The following is a 7,216-nucleotide window of genomic DNA, read 5'->3' on the forward strand; positions in this document are numbered from 1 at the left end:
GCTCGGCACCAGGCAGGGCTGAGTGATAATAGATGAGATGTGGAGTGCCTGCCTGGGCTCTCCACTGAGGGAGAGTGTGTCCATGCATGTGCACGGCTGTGTATTGTGTTTGATGATGGACCCCAGCTGGAGAGGTATTGACGACGCCTTATGAAACATGCTGGGGGATGATTACAATGGGGAATGATTATCACTTAGTCTCTCCTCCGTCTCTCCGCATCCCCTCCCACTCCCTCCCCCTCTCCCGCATCTCTCGCTCCTTCTTTCTCTCGCTGCCTTCCCATTCAGCACGCGAGGTCAAGTGTCACTCCGTCTCCGTTGTCAAGGCTGCCAATCACCCACACAGTGAGTGCGCGGCAACTGTTGCCAAGGAAACAGAGCGATTCGGTTGCTAGGCACCTGGAGCTGTGCTCACAATAGTCATTTTGTTGCTTAGAAGCACACACACACACATGCATACACAAATACACATAAAACCACAGAAACTGCATTGCCCAATCAACAAGTTTACACAATGTCCTATTGAAATACGTATAATTACATACTGTGCTAATAAATAAGAGATTTGCTTACATAATATTAGGAAATCATGGAATAGTAATGAGAGAATGTAATTTATCTTGCACACATTTGCAAACAGATGCTAAGAAATTGCTGAAATTGCAATGAAAGCTTGATTTCTTGATTTATAACACTTGTAGCAATAATGCTAATGTACCAAAAATGTAATTCAGGACGTTTTATTCCAACACCTTTGCCACCTGATTAATCAGCAAGCGCTGACGTCCAAATATTCCCCAGACCCACACCTCAGCTTGATCAATGAAAGACATAAACATCCATCATTCTGACTAAAAATAGTCCCCCATAAAATCAATCAATCCCTTATTTCCCCACTGGCATATGGACCCAGTGAACCTAGATGCAATTTGTGTGTATTCACACATATGGGAATGTATCTGTACGCTTGTTTTCATAAGATCAATCAATCCCTTATTTCCCCACTGGCATGTAGACTAACTGAACCCACATGCAGCGTGTATGTGTGTGTGTGTGTGTGTGTGTGTGTGTGTGTGTGTGTGTGTGTGTGTGTGTGGGTGTGTGTGTGTGTGTGTGAGCGTGTGTGTGTGTGTGCATGGGTCTGAGTCTCCAGCATGACAGCTAGTCAGCTGAGCAGAGTGCTGAGATGTCAGCCATGGGTGCAAGCCTTGACATGTCCTCATGTGTTACTGTCTCCTGTTGCTGCTACAGGCATCAAACTCTCACACATTTTTAGCATTAGCCGGGGAGTCAAAAATAGGAGTGCAAAAGTAGTCGGTGGTGCTGCAGGGGGATGGTTATCCACAATTATAATGCACCAGTGTCCCAGGACCCACTTGAAGCCATTTTGTGGCGCCCATTTTGTGCAAGAATCCTGCTCAGTAAGTATGAGGACAGAGCATGAAAGGCTGCGAGAGACACCCACACACTGATAGAAAGATTATAGGCTCACGTGTGTGTGCACTACTGACTGACAAGGGCATGCAATCAAGAAGGTTTGGAATTAACATCTGACTTTTTGTGTTAAGCCCCCTGAACTAATGCCCGGGGTTTAGTTTAGTGGCTTGGCACAAGTCCGCCCCACCGGCGCGTCTGCAGGAGCAGCTGAACCTGGCCAGCCACACAAACCCATTTCCTCATCAGGTGTGAAGAGTGACACGCTTGATAAACCCGCAGTGATAAAAAACCTTTCGAGTGCCTGGATTTGATTTAAGCACCTGGTTAGCCCTCATTGATTCTATTTAAAAAACCTGATGCTTTTTGATTGGGGCAAAAAACACAACCTCCCTTCCCATAAAAAGTCACCTCTGGCTGCTAAATCGAAAACCATCTTGGTGGAGTCTGGCTGTAGCATTTATATGTCTGGTCGCTGTGACCTATCGGGACAGAGCTGTGCGTTTGGTCCGGTGTAGACGATGGCGCATCCACTCGACTACGCGTATTCTCAAGCAATAACATCCACATCTGTATTATCAACCCAAGAATACCCGTGGTCGAGACCGGAGCAAAGGGGGGCCCACCTCCTCCCCTCCATCCCTTTCTCTCTCTCTCTCTTTCTCTCTCTCTCTCCTCTCAGCTCTACATCTCTGTTCTTTGTGTGCGTCCCTTTATCTGCTCCACTCAGAACAAGAGCAGGATGGAAGGAGGAGGTCTGTGGAGGCAAATGTGTAAGGACGGCACCTGGGGTAAGAAGAGAAGAGAACATGTTTATCCTTGAATAATAACGCAGCAGCATTGCTTAGACAGTGGCGATAATACACAGACTTCCATGTCTTGAATGCATGGTTAGAGTAATAAACTTGATTGGAAGCTTTATGCAATAGACACACACCTACTCACACACACACAGGCAGCCTGTTAGGCATCTTTACCTGAGATGCTCCAAGTAAACAGATTTCATGCCAAAAGCGAGTCCTTTGCTCTCCCTGGTATCAAGCAAGCATTTAGCCAAGCGCTGAGGGAGAGGGCAGGCTCACCAATTATCAAATAGATGTCAGTGTGTGTTACACTGCGCTGAGGGGAGAGACTGATTACCAAACAGATGTTCAGCCCTCACCTCCTCTCCCTCCTATCCTCCCACCTTCCCTCTTCCATTTTCCATCCCCCTTTTTTTCCCCACCCATCTCTGTTCTCCATTCCTTGGACTGTTTTCTCCCCCCTCTCTCTCTCTCTCTCTCTCTCTCCCATTCACTGGTGGAAGACTCCCTGGTGTCTCCCCCCCCCCCCACTCCCCTCCCTCCTTCTCTCTCTCTCTTTCTTGGTCTGTCCCATGGAGAATAAGCCTGACTCTCCCTATCCACACTTGCCAATTAGAGACACAGTGGATGTCAATCATAAGCTGAGGAGGAGAGAGAGAGAGGGGGGGAGAGAGAGAGAGAGGGGGAGAGAGAGAGAGAGAGTGAGAGAGAGAGAGAGAGAGAGATGGGTGGCTGGGAAAGGGGGGATGGGAAGAGGAGGAGGGAGTAAGAGGAGGAAATGCATCAGCACCACAGACAGCTCCCCGTGGAAAACTCAGGCTAGTTTACAAACATGACTTGACTCTCTCTCTCTCTCTCTCTCTCTCTCTCTCCCTCTCTCTTTCTTCCTCTACTTCTCACTTTTCCTCCCCTTCATCTCTCCTCTCTCGCTTCCTTAATTGCTGTGGCTTCTCTCTAGGCCTCTCTCCCACTCTTGCCCTGTACTTACCTTTCTCCCATTCGCGCGCTCTCTCTCTCTCTCTCTCTGTCTCTCTCTCTCTGCACGAGGTCATCGTGTTTCTCCATTCAGACACCAATAAATCATACATCATCCTCTGTATCCCCTCACCAGTCAGAGCTGAACTGTGATCTGCGATGCCACCCAACACCATCCAATCTGACACTACAGGAAAATGCCCATTTGCTTCTGTCAAACCCCCCCCCCCCCCTGCTCTCGTGCCCACGGCTGTCCGCTTCCTACCCCACGCCACCATTGTAAAAGGGAAAGTGCCAAAACCAGCTATAGGCCGGCGTGTTGTCAAGAAGATCTTGACACCCGTCTCCCTCATTACCTACACTCCTCTAGTCCTCTCTCTCTCTCTCTCTCTCTCTCTCCCCGCATCACTCCCTCTGCCTCTGCCTCCTCCTCCTCCTCCTCCTCCTCCTCCATCCCCGGCCGTCCACGTCCGGGGCTGCCGATGATGACAACTCAAGTGGACATGTCTTCTGTTCTCACCAAGAGCTGTGAAGAGATGTAGGTGTCAAGAGGATCGGGTGTAAAAATACACCCCGCACGCTGCCCTCTTCGCCGCGGAGTACCAGCCCCGCGTCTGCCGGATGTCACCAGAATATCTCCGGTCGTAATCTGAAGACACAGCTCGGCCGTGGTTTTTGGAGGTGTGCCGGGCCTGCAGCGGCAGACTTGGGCGTCACGGAGCAGCTATAGGCCTTGTGGTCACCTCAGTTCCACTTCACTCAGTTCCAAAATGTAAATTGATACTGCATATTTATGATAGACCCTTCATTCCCAATAATTCCTCTATAGACTGGATATAAAAAACAGTTTTTTTATGGCACTTATACACTTCCGGGTTTGAATTTATAAGAAAATCCATTTCCTGAGTTGATTAGATTGAAAGTGGACTGGCTCCAGCCCCGGGGGCCTAATGAGAGCGAGGCGGTCTGTGTTTCATATTTACATCTGCTACAACAGGCCTTTCCAATCCTTTTAATGTAGCAGGTATTTCAGATATAGAGGACGCAAAACCATGAGTGCTTGTGCCGCTGCCAGCAGCAAAGACAAGACAGAGACCGAGCGGACACTGGGCTGCTTGCACATTACTGCTTAATTGCTTGGAACTAAAGGCGCTGCTATGAGGATGTTTATGCTTATGCCTGCAACAGCAAATCCTTCCAGTCATTTTGGCTACACTGTGGAGTCTAATAGTCACTACCCAGACAAAAAAAATAAATGACCCGGCGATGGCTGTTGCAACAAATCCAGCCCAGAGTGCAGACTAAGAAAATATCCTCTGCCTTTGGCCAAACTTTCAGTCACAAACTTGCCAGAGACACTTTTGCTTTTCTTAATCCTGCTGGGCCTAAATGCATATGGGCTCCAGTTGGCCTACTAGCCCAGATACCACACACACCACTGTACAATTGCAGATAGCCAAGCACCTGTCTTCTACGTGACAGGCTTTGGATATTAAGCTTTCTTTGTTTGTAAATACATCCGCTGCCACTGACAAGGAGAACCCAGTTCGGAGTGGCAAGCGTGGACTGAATCTTTAACCCTTTGCGTGGCTGCATGCGTGGCAGTGATGTGGTTTTATTCATCTTTGTCTTTATCTAATAGGCTACAAAGGAGGGGGGGGGGGGGGGGGGGGGGGACGCTAGACGTGCAGTTGGTTCAATATGAACCTGCGTGCAGGTGCAATTCTCATCAAGTAATTTGATAGGCACTGAGAGTGATGCTGATGGGACCAACCTCTTTAGTTATCAAATCATAAAGCAAGCCACCGACAAAATTGATCGGGCGTTGATCCCATGCCATGCAAACCTTTAAAACCGGCACGTAGCTTCAAATCTACAAGTCTCCTGTTTTTATTCACTTCAGGGATTATCATCAAATAGCTGTAAAATATCAGGATACGGGCTAAAGTGGTGGGACCTGAAGCCGCCGCCTCCGTGGAAATTGTATCCAAATCGCATTTCGTGATAAATAAACAGCGGAGAAAAGACTGAACTCACCGTTTGTCCACCTTCACGCCGGATCCCGTGGATAAGTCGCTCCATATGCCATACATTGTATCCATGCTGAACTGTGAGAATAGGCTATACTGTGCAGGGAAACGCCCCCCCTATTCCTTTCTCCTCTCTTGTGCGCTTCTCCTGCTCGTGGGGAATCACATAACCACTCCTTGTTTTTCCATTTTCTACGAGGGAGGGATGGAGGGATGGAGCCTATGCAGCAGCAGCGGCGGCGGCGGCAGCATCCCATGCAACTGAACTGCAACCTCTCACCTCTCCTCCCCTCTCCTCCTCTCCTCCTCCTCCTCTTCTCTTTTCATGCCTCCTGCCGCCGGAGAGCATGCCCTAGCCTGTAGTGCAGCGGTGCCCAAACTGAGGGTCCGGGGACCTCCAGGGGGCCCCCCAGCAAAAAATGAGAAACGCTTTAATTTTGCCTGTTGTGTCACTCAGCAGAGGTTAGCACAATGAGAGAATGTGTTACAGTGAGTGTTTTTTTTTGTTGTTTTTTTTTTTTCATAGGTTCTCTCTCACCCCCACTGTTATCACCACACCTACAGGACAGATGGGATGCAATTCTATACTAAACCCTAGCTAAGTGTAGAAATCTTCTCAGATGGGGGGGCTTTAGGAGGAAATCTTTTCAAATGGGGGTTTGTGGTTTGTTGAGTATCCATTTGGGGAGTCAGTAGGGACTTAGTGAGTGTAGTGAGTTTATAGACCTTCCCCTACTTTATATTCTCATCTCCCATGGTGTCACTAGAACACTCCCATAGGATCTTATAGTGAGTCTGTGGTACTCCATGGTGAATTTATAGTGACCATATGGTGTTTTTTTGTTTTGTTTTTATCTCCTATGGTACATGTAGACATTACTATTTGTATATTACTGGTCTGTTGTTGTTTTTATTGTTATATTGACTCATTGACACTGCGTCATGCCCATAGTCTTCTTGGACTAGAGGACCACAATGGAAATAAGTCTTACATTTGATTGTTTTTTTTAACCAGGTGCATTACATTATGTTGTATATGTGGAACTTGTTTTAAAATGATCAAACAAATCAAATCAAATCAAATCAAATCAAATCAAATCAAATCAAACAATCTGGTTTCACTATAATATTCCTATATCCTTTATAGCCTATTTTTGCTATGATATTTGTAGGCTACAGTATACTTCTAAAATGTATTACAGGATTCCTGGTTCTTTAGTTTATAAGGCAGAGTATAAAGAGTTGCTGTGAGGTCCATCAGAGTGGAGACAGAGGAACATCATGTTAGGGCCAAACCAACCGTGCTGAACATGTTCTGTCAGTCATTAAGGCTGAAATCATGGTGGACTGGAATGGGACTCAGTTTGCGTGTCCTGAATGGCGCTCCCTGCCTCCAGAGTCCCAACACAGGTTTCTACATGGCATGTGGTGAGTGTGTGTGTGTGTGTGTGTGTGTGTGTGTGTGTGTGTGTGTGTGTGTGTGCACGCTCCTAATCCAGTCTCCTGGGACCCCTCTATCTGGCCGATGGCCTTCCTTAGCAGACATGCTGGATGGGATTGGCAGTAAGGCCCTTTATAATCCTCTGCTCATCTGGTGGTCTGTAAAGGAGCTGCCCCCGAAAACCTGTGAGCTGAGTGTGTGTGTGTGTGTGTGTGTGTGTGTGTGTGTGGCATGTATGCTCAGTAATGATCCACACAAGCTCCACACAAGAGCTAAATTGGCTTCCGTCAACATTTCTTCGTTACTACTTCTATTCATTTCTCTTCCCTCTCTTCTCTTTCCTGTTTTTTCTTTATTTTTTTAATGTTTTTTTTTTTTTTTTTTTTTTTTTCTCTGAAATGCACAGAATGGCAGACAGACAGCGAACATGCAAATTTGATGTTTGAGAGCCCAGAAGGCTGATGTGGTGAGGCACTAGAGTCTTCAAGGCAATAAAAACTGATTGCATATTTCCTCAAATAAGGAGCCATGGA

The sequence above is a fragment of the Centroberyx affinis genome, unplaced genomic scaffold, assembly GCF_046629955.1.
Source record: "Centroberyx affinis isolate AG114_WGS23_722 - 3 ecotype Tasmania unplaced genomic scaffold, CSIRO-AGI_Caff_v1 ptg003413l_1, whole genome shotgun sequence".
Classification (NCBI taxonomy): Eukaryota; Metazoa; Chordata; class Actinopteri; order Beryciformes; family Berycidae; genus Centroberyx; species Centroberyx affinis.